Consider the following 10,365-nt stretch of genomic DNA (forward strand, 5'->3'; position numbering starts at 1 on the left):
ATCTCACGCACACGCGTTCTACTCGGCAATAGACAGCTTATAACATCAAACAAATTCTATCAAACATATATAGTCAATAAGGCTAGACTCTATACGCTGGAGTAGTTCCTAGGTACTTAGGGTCAAACAGACATTTTTCAGAGACTGACAGTGGTAACTGGACCAACTGCTCTGATACCACCTTTGTCACGACCCAAAATCGAAGGCCGCGACCGGCGCTAGGGAATGGGAATTGTAGTTCCGAAACCCGTAGCAAGCCTGAAATTCACTAAAACTTTTTCGCAAACATTAATCACATAACGACCTTACAAACGGAAGCATTTAACAAAACAAAGATACATTTATATACACTAGTAAAGTGTTACAACTTGCTCGGGCTTATCGTTTCCGTATCAGGTACGTACTAGCCCGGCATAAACTACTAGTGTCAAAGTCACTTCACGGGTATCTACCTCCGTGGAACAAATACAATAATCGTAGCCAACAAAGCGTATATTTAATGACAACAACTATAGACATCATAAAAACATGTTAATATGCTAGGCCACGACACCGGTCAGAATCACACTACTGCAGCAACTACGAAAGTCGGGACTGTACATAGCCCAAAGGAACCTCTGGTCAAAGAAGGACTTCTAGCCACGTCTAGAATCTAGGTACCTGAAAAACGCACTATTGGGGGGTCAGCTATTAAGCTGAGTGAGTTATACTTTACTTACCATATTATCAAAATAAGCATCGCATTTTAAAAATATTTTTTTAAAATATTTATACAATCATATTTTTAAACAATTCCAACATATACAATCACAGCAATTGCAAACAATTCACTAAATACAAGTCTTTGATCCGATCGAAACCTTAATCTTAAACTACTTAACCTCTCCTAATCCGTTATCATATTCGAATCATATCGTCCGAGTGGCCGGGTCCCGAGATAGTTCGACCGAGTTACCCGCTACCACGTGGCATAGTCCCGAGATAGTTCAACCGAGTTACATCATGCCACTACTTAATCCCAAGTTGTGGGTCCCGAGATAGTTCGACCGAGTTACCCACCAGATACGGGTCCCGAGATAGTTCGACCGAGTTACCTCGTATCTGTCACAATTATAATTCTCCTTTCCGATACCCAAACATATTCCATTTCATAATTATAAATATAATCAACATTTAATGAGCTCATATCAAACGTATCTATGTACGAATATCTAGACTTCCATAAACACCGGTGATCACACGGCCTATTGACGCCCAATAGGTAGCTCGTTTCTTCGGATCATATACAAACTCACATATGCAAATAATCGACAAGTCATAAACAAAGTAATACAATCCAAATATCAAACAAGTCAATCCAATAGAAAGTAGTTCAATACATAAACAACCAAATCAAATATAATTCAATCCAATAACAACAACTCAATAAAATCAAACTATGTAATTTATGCGATGCATTTGGTAATAATAACGTATATAGTATATATAAAATAGTTTTAATACGATAATAAGAGTGAGTAAAATATACTCACCGCTTGCTATCCATAATCTTCAATAATACCTAGCGATCTCGCGTTCCGTAAGTTTCGGGTTCCATTGGTAGTCGTCTCGTCAAGTCTACACAATTTCGATAATAACTCGAATTAATTACAATCTAACTATAATTAATTAATCCAACTAGGTTTCTAGCCAACTTCGGCTATTGAAACCGTTTATTTAAAACAGTCCGACCACTAAATAAAATTGACATTCTTAATGTTCAGAACGTCGCCTACAACTTTCATTTAGGTCTCGGACTGAGATAAGTACCCGAAGGTGTCGGAATTTGGCTCTAAAGTTAATAACTTGGGGCTGTCCAAATTTCAGAGCTGCTATACGCAACATAATGTTTTGAATTATTTGAGCCATTTCGAGGCCAAACTAGCAGAAACTTAAACTTAGACATTTATAGATGACATCCTTAAGTTTCCGTAACACCAAACGGAACTTAATTCGGAGCTATATAGCTCCAGATATTGCCCTGGCAATATGGCTGTTCCGCAGCGTAATAATTCCAGCAACATTGTCAAATTCTCAAATTATTTCTTTAACGTTTTGGCCGATTGAAACAGCCCTATTACCTTGACATTTCAATTACTCAAGTTCAATCCATCAAATTTTAATACTCCTACTAACCAGAATCCTTTCAATAATTTCAATTCAATTGATTGTATCTTTTTACGTCAACTTTCTAGCTTATGTTTTAATCGTGAAAGACTCAATCTATAACTCCGACTCCTATGCATTTCAACTATCAAAACAGCCCCCTAACATGTTATAATCATCAACTTAGAATCATCAAAACCTTAACTTAAAGTTTGCTTCAAAACGGTTTTACATTACATTCAATTTCTAACTTCGTAACTTGTCAATTTACGTCAAATTAAACGTATTAAACCTCAACGAAGGGTGGTATCAGCCCCCCCCTTCTATCCTCCATCAAACTCTAACATCATATATATCACAACTCTCATATCCTCACCAATCAACCCTCAATTTAGCATAAATACAATCAATTCATATCCTAAACATCATTTCTAACCATCAAATCATCATCACCATTAATCCTCATCAAAACAGAAAATTTACAGCCAAACCCTAATCATATATACTGATTCTTACCTCAATTTTCTGGGCTCAATCCGTAGAGATCATCCTCCTCTTTCCGTAGCCGCGAGAATCAATCAAATCCGAGCTAAAATGACCTAGTTATGATCAATTGAAATTTTGACATGCTTTAGGTTGAGAGGTTGATGAAGATGGAGGTTGAGAGCTGAGTAAATTGTGCCTATATTCTGATTTAAAAGTCAAACAAATGGCTATTTATATTTATGGCAAAGTTCCACTTTAATCCTTGAATTTGCCACCTCCTCGCGCTTTGATTCGTAACTTTTCTTTCGTCCAATTTAGTTCATCGATCACTTAATCGTTCAAACTCGATAAATTTTTATATTATTTATATCCAAATAAATAATAATCCTCCGCTCTCTTATTATTTTATAATCCGATAATTATTTCACCATTTTCGGCTAAAATGCTCAATTTTCCAATTTGAGCGAAAATGACTATTTCAGTCACTTTTTCGTCCTTATTTTCATTTGAAAAAATAATCGATATTATTATCTTAAATACCAATTCCCGTCCATAATTTATTTAAATTATATTTTTCGGGCAATAAAATTCTATTTTCCAAATTCTTGGGGACTTTAACTTATTTTAAATTCCAACTTTTCTTTCAATTTTCTTTAGTCCCGTCAAACTATTTAGGCATTATAAATAATGAAATTTCTTCTTTAAACTTCAATATCAACCTATTTTCGTCCTTCTTTAAATATTTACTTATTAAATCCTTCCGATAACTTCTTTTCTAGTCGCTTCATTATTTTAAATCGGACACGTGGCCTACTTTGGCAACGCCAGACCTACGGGGTATTACATTATCGGATAGGTCCGACTGGATATATTTGCTTTGGCATGTTATACTGTTATTCTGGTTTATATATATATGCCATCTTGGAGACTCGTAGTTGTACGAGCATTTATTAAATTATGTTGAATATTATGAACTGCTAGAACTAGGCTGAAGTCTCGGTTGCCCCCGAGCATTGGTTTTCTTGCAGGTTTAAGTATTTGTTGGTTATCCGCAAGGCTAGCTACGGGTTTTGGTACAACTATACCCATACCCTAACACCGGTCGCGATCTATGAAAATGGGTCGTGACAACCGTTCTCGCTGTTGTGCCATACGCAAAGCCCTTTCCGGACATCTCAAAGATTCATGTCTTTGATGGTGAAAACCTCAGGCGTTGGCTGGAATGGATCTTCACTGTTCTAGACATGCACGGCGTAGCCTCTGCCTTGACGGATCTAAAACCTCTTCCAACTGCAGTCAAGGATTCTGAAACATGGCTTTGTGTCAATAAGGTTTGCAGGCACACTATTATTAGTACTTTATCTAATGAACTTTTTGACGTTTAATGTCACGACCCGATCCCCGGCGTCGAGACCGGCGCTAGAGAATGGGAGTGGTTGCTCCGAAACCCGTAGTAAGCCTTAAAAAATACATTAAAAATCACTTAAAAAATTTCGCGGAATTCAAATCATTTTCGAACATTTTAAAATCGCAATTTAAAACGTTCTGAATAAAAATTACCATTTAAAACGTGCACATAATTTTCTCTTTAATTATTGCATTTTAGTTTCAAAACCATTTCATTATGGTTTATCATGCATCTCATTATGCATACCACCTTACTATGGTAATAATTGCATTTCACTATGCAGGCCATTTCATTATGGACTTAACTGCATTTCACTATGCAGGCCATTTCATTATGAACTTAACTGCATTTCATTATGCAGATGCGTTCATCGCATTTTATACTTGTGCAGTCGCTCGGACTTTCGCACAGCATTCACATTTTACATATTATCAGAGTTTAAGCGTTATAATAAAATATAAAGCATAAATAAGTCCAACGACTACTAAGGTATCAACGTTCATTATTCTAGCTACTGCAACTCTAGACTCATAAAGGAAAAGTCATTCTCACTTTATTCAAGCCAGGAATTTCCGGAATAAGAAATTGGAAATCCTCACATCAAACTACTCGCCTGTAAAAATTATAAATTCAACGGGGTCAGTTATAAAAACTGAGTGAATGCGTACAACATGTAATAATAAACATTAATATGAAAGCAATGCATTTCAGATTACCGATTCATATGAAACCCTAAACCATGATTCATGTTCCTATATGCTTTCAAAACAGGAAACATAAATATTCCACATCATTTCACCACATTTCGGGTAAACCTTTATTTTCATGGCCGTATTTATTCATTTCTTTTGTACTCTAGCCCGTCAAATCCGATCAATCATCTTTTACGTATTTCATTATACAACGGATTTCGGCAGTACATATATACCGTCACCATTTCACTTTTTTAATAAAGGTTCAACCTCTCAGATCTCGGCAGTTTCTCTTTACTGCCTTTGGTCGTCTATATTCCGTTGCCTCTGAAGATCTGTTCACACAGAGTTTAGGCCGTCGCCTGACTTTCCAGGCCGTCGCCAGGATTCACACAGCACATTCACATGCAACCCATTCTAAATGCAATACTGGTGATCACACAGCACTATTGCCGCCCAATAGTAAGCACGTTTCAATGAATCTAAATCGGTTTCAACACTATGAATAGTTCATGCGATTTAAATTCAAAATAAAATAAAGCATTTGCAAATCATGTAAAGCAGTTCGCAATATTTTTAATACTAATATTTAGCAGTATAGGTTGTAAACACACTCACAGTACTCGCTTATTCCAAATTTAAAAATATCACCCATCGAATATCAAAACCTTCGCTCGCCGGTTTCCGCGACAAAATTCGCTGGATCTAATTTAGAGATTAAACTTTAATAAATGTATTAACTCTAAATTCTAGAATAAACTCTAGACCGACTCAACCAAATAAACCACATAATCACATAACCAAATTTTATTCCAACTATCTCTTTCCGCGTCATCGTAATTCTATACGATACACTCTATCCACATTAGTTTATTTAATTCATTAAATAAACATAGAATTATAATTCCATTATAATTCTAACACATGTTCAATTCACACCATTTTCTACAACACTTTTAGAAAATCTCAATAAATATAACACATTTCAGAAATATCCAAAAATATTTTCTGTCAAATATTTTTGTACCCGGGGCTCGCCCCCCCCCCCCCCCTTATTTTCTGCCAAAATTATTTCTGCACTAATTGCTGCCAACTGAGCTTAGGACTGAGCCAACATGCTCTATCCCTTTTGCTCATATTCCGGTCACCGTATTCCGGTGATTTTGGCCGGAAAATTCAAAAACGCTAAAAACGCTTAAAATCCATTTTAAGCATTTTAACACCGAAATTCAGCAAAATTAATTTCAAATACATTTTTACTTTTCATCTTGTAAAAACAGCAGCCCATAATTTTTAAAATAATATTTTCCATTATTTTAACAATTAAAACCGAAATAACCATTAATAACCAAAACTGATTATTAATCCGTCAAAACACTTCCATTAAATCACTTTAATTCCAAAAATAATCATCAAACATATTTCATAAATTTTCCATGAATAATTTCTGCCCAGAAATTAAAAATGACATAAATACCCTTTTTAAACCATTTTTACCGAATAAACAATTATCAAAAATTAAACCCGATTAACAAACCATTAAAATTTCTTGAATAAACACTTATTCATCATCAACTCAACATATAAATGAATCATAGACAAATTTATTTTCAGAAATTTAAAATCCATTATTTATCCTTTTTAAGCGATTTTTAAGCTTTAAAACCATCAAAATCGAAACTCCAACCATTAAATTAATACCCGAAATATTTAGCATTTTTAATCCACAAAAATCACACTTTAAAGCATATTTTAACCTCATCAAATAGATCAGCCCAGAAAATTAAAATAAATAATTTAATTTCACGGAAAAATTATTTTAAAACCGAAACCCATCAAACTAGCAACTAAAACCAACTAATCAACCATCAAACATCATCTTTAAACCATCCTAAGCATGTTTCTAAGATTCATCAACATCAGCAAATAAAAGTTAAGATTTGAGCTTGAAAATTCACCTTGATTCAACATGCAAATATAGATTAATGATCTACGTAAGTTTCCCGTCAATTTCCGTTAAGAAAATTGTGTGAGAAAATGGAAGAGTAAATTTTTGTGTTGTGAGCTATGGAGTATTCGGCACCCACACTAAGAATGGAGAAGACAATGAGTTACTTGGGCATCAAGAAGTCTAGAGAAAATATCTAGATATTTGTTTGATGTTTCATTTATTTACAAGTTTGTCATTATGGCATTCTTGTAAATAAATCGAACTCTAGGGGAAAAATAAACTCAAGTTTCTCAAATATTCAAAAACATTAAATCATAACATATGAGCTGTTTTAAAATATTTTTGGGCTTTTAAAAATATTTAAAATAATTATTTTGACGATTTTTTAGTGAAAATCACAAAATCCACTTTTAACACGTAAAATTGTCAAAAATCAAACTTAAGGCAAAACACACTCCAAACCACATTTTCACACTTATAAATTCATCACGTGAATTTATTCACTATTTTCGAGGTCCTAATCAATTAAAATTGGACACACACGAAAATAAACACTAATAATTCTACGGGGTATTACATTTAATGTGCGTACAAGGAAGAAAAACAGATGTGGGAATTCATGATCAGCAAGTACACAGCTGAGGATGCTGGCAGACAGAAGTTTGTAATTGAGAACTTTTACAAATGGGAGATGGATGAGGACAAAGATATGATTGCCCAAATCAACGAGTACCACAAACTGCCCGAGGATCTTAAAGGCGAATCAATTACTTTACTAGAGGAATTTGTTGCTGGAATCTTGATTGAGAAACTGCCTCAATCATGGAATGACTACAAGCAGAATATGAAACATAAGCACAAACAGCTCACTTTGAAAGAGCTAACCGCACACATCATTATTAAGGAGACGAACCGCAAGTACATCAAAACTGCCCGAAACAAGGCACTTACAACAAGGGAAAATCTGGTGCAAAGCAAGGGAACTCTAAGATGTATGATCAAAAAACCGATGTTGTAGTTAATTCTGATTAAAAACTCAAAGTAACTAACTCCACAGCTTTTAAGAAAAAAAAGTAGTTGTTTTTTTGTGGAAAACCAGGTCACTTTACATCTCAATGCAAGAAGAGAATCAGAAATGGCAATCCTCCTAAGCCAAATGCAAATTTGGTCGATGGAGACGATATTGTTGCTGCAGTCATTTCTGAAGTGAACCTGGTGGCTGATGTGAAAAACTGGGTGGTAGACTCTGGTGCTACCAGGCATATTTGTGCAAACAGATATGCCTTTACCTCCTACACACCAGTGGGGGATGGAGAAGAATGTGTGTTCCTTGGTGATTTCCGGACAACTTCTGTTCTTGAAAAAGGAAAGGTTCTTCTCAAGCTCACATCAAGAAAGACATTGTCCTTGAAGGAAGTGCTTCATGTGCCAAATATTCGAGCTAATTTAGTGTCTGTTGCAATAATGGGGAAAGGTGGAGTTAAGGTGTCATTTGAGTCTTACCAGATTGTAATGACAAAAAATAATGTCTTTATGGGAAAGGGTTATTGTAATCAAGGTTTGTTTATTTTGAATGTTAAAAGTGAGTGCATCTTCTTCTGCTTACTTGATTGACTCTATTGATTTATGGCATGCTAGATTTGGACATGTGAATGCTAGTTATATTAAAAAAATGCAATCAATTGGTATAATTTATGGAATGAATAAAACGAATCTGGATAACTGTCAAATATGTGCTGAAACAAAATTAATTAAAAAAACTTGTCACTCTATAGTTAGAGAATCTGAATTACTTAGTTGAATTCATATTGATTTAGGAGTCTTAAAACAAACCATAGCTAGAGGTGGTAAAAAATATTATGTGACCTTCATAGATGACTGTTCAAGATATGTTAGAGTTTATTTGCTAAGAAATAAAGATGAGACATTTGATATGTTTTTAATCTATAAAGCAGAAGTTGAAAACCAACTTAATAAAAAGATAAAAAGAATTTTGCGAAAAATAAGGAATAATAGATGAAGTAACTCTTCCATATTCCCCTAAATCTAATGGTGTAGTAGAAAGGAAAAATAGAACCCTAAAAGAAATGATGAATGCACTACTGGTTAGTTCTTCTGCTACTGATAATTTGTGGGTGAAGCCATATTATCTACCTGTCATATACAAAATAGAATACCCTATAAGAAAACTGGTAAAACACCTTATGAACTATGGAAAAGTTATAAACCTAACCTGAAATATTTAAAAGTGTGGAGGTGTCTTGCTAAAGTAATATTGTCTGATCTTAAGAAAAGAAAAATAAGTTCTAAAACCTATGCTTGCATGTTTATTGGGTATGCTGAACATAGTGTTGTATATAGATTCCTTATATTGAAAGTGATGTACTTGATTGCAATACAGTTGCTGAAACTAAAAATGCTGAATTTTTTGAGAATGTGTATCCACTAAAGACAAAGTCAATTTCTCATATGCCCACTGTGAATGAAAATGAAACTGAAAATATAACAGTGAACTCTACTGAGGATTTGAGACGGAGCAAGAGACAAAGAATTGAAAATTCTTTTGGAAATAATTTTTATACGTATTTGATCGATAATGAACCTTTAACTTATAATGATGTTGTTTCTTCTTTTGAGTCTGTTTTTTGGAAAGAAGATATTAAAACTGAAATTGATTCAATTAATTAAATAATACTTGGGTTTTAGCTGATTTGCCTCCTGGCACAAAACCCATTGGCTGTAATTGGATTTTTAAAAGAAAAATGAATTTTGATGGTTCGATTGAAAAATATAAAGCTAGATTGATTGCAAAAGGTTTTTCTCAAAAACAAAATATTGATTGTTTTGACACTTTTGCCCCTGTAACTAGATTGCTTCAATTAGAGTTTTAATTGCCTTAACTTCAATTCATGAACTTTTTATTTATCAAATGGATGTTAAAACCGTGTTTTTAAATGGCGAGTTAGAAGAAGAAATTTATATGACTTAACCTGAAGAATGTGTTGTTTCTAAAGCAAAAGAACAAAGTTTGTAAACTTTTGAAATCATTATATGGTTTGAAACAAGCTCCCAAACAATGGCATGAGAAATTTGACCAATTTCTGATTATTGATGGGTTTTCCTCTACTGATGTCAATAAATGTGTTTATACTAAAGTGATTGAAAGTGAGTTTGTCATTATTTGTTTATATGTAGATGACATGTTTATCTTTTGTACATGTCTTAGTATAATACACGTGACAAAGTCTTTTCTTACTTCTCAATTTGATATGAAAGATATGGGTGAAACAAATGTGATTTTAGATGTTAAAATCATAAGGAAGGGTGATAGTATTATCCTATCCCAAGAGCATTATGTTGAGAAAGTCTTAAGAAGTTTGGACATTTTGATGTCACACCTGTGAGTACTCCTTATGATGCTAACACTCAATTAATGAATAATAGAGGAGATCATGTGGCTCAAATTCAGTATGCTCGGGTTATTGGGAGTCTGATGCATCTGATGAATTTCTCTCGACCTAACATAGTTTATGTTGTGTGCAGATTGAGTATATATACTCATAATCCCAATCGTGATTATTGGAATGACATTGTCAGAGTAATGAAATATTTGAGAGGAACCACGAGTTATGATATCCTATATAGTGGATTTCCCGCTGTATTGAAGGGTACAGTGATGCAAA

At 34.0% G+C, this 10,365-nt stretch overlaps 1 long non-coding RNA gene across 1 annotated transcript; it reads right to left on the bottom strand.

Moving 5' to 3' along the window:
* Positions 1-305: 305 nt before the first annotated feature.
* On the bottom strand, positions 306-2,813 carry LOC126671515 (uncharacterized). Its single transcript, XR_007639034.2, has 3 exons — positions 2,662-2,813; positions 1,533-1,617; positions 306-672 (listed from the first exon to the last, which is right to left on the bottom strand). It is a non-coding gene; the product is annotated as an uncharacterized LOC126671515 (long non-coding RNA).
* Between the last annotated feature and the right edge of the window lie 7,552 nt (positions 2,814-10,365).

Source organism: Mercurialis annua, linkage group LG3 (genome assembly GCF_937616625.2).
Source record: "Mercurialis annua linkage group LG3, ddMerAnnu1.2, whole genome shotgun sequence".
Taxonomy (NCBI): domain Eukaryota; kingdom Viridiplantae; phylum Streptophyta; class Magnoliopsida; order Malpighiales; family Euphorbiaceae; genus Mercurialis; species Mercurialis annua.